Here is a 259-nt window from a genome sequence, read left to right as displayed (position 1 = left end):
GGGTGGGGGTGGTGGGAGGGAGGAGGTGTTGATGCTCTGCCGGGAAAGATGTTCGTGAAAATACAAACTGCCCATCATTTCCAGAATGAGTTTGCCTCCTGGTTTGGGGGGCATCACCCTACGCTTAGTCTTCTCTTCGAAAGGAAGACAACCGATACGTAAAAATCGCACGCAATGCCCAGAGAGAATATAAGCCTGGGATGGAGAAGCGTCCCTTCGGTAGACGCTCCCGGCCCGTCTAGAAATAGGGCGGTTTCGG

The sequence above is a fragment of the Myotis brandtii genome, unplaced genomic scaffold, assembly GCF_000412655.1.
Source record: "Myotis brandtii unplaced genomic scaffold, ASM41265v1 scaffold51, whole genome shotgun sequence".
Taxonomy (NCBI): domain Eukaryota; kingdom Metazoa; phylum Chordata; class Mammalia; order Chiroptera; family Vespertilionidae; genus Myotis; species Myotis brandtii.
Note: the sequence above shows the minus strand (reverse complement) of the source record.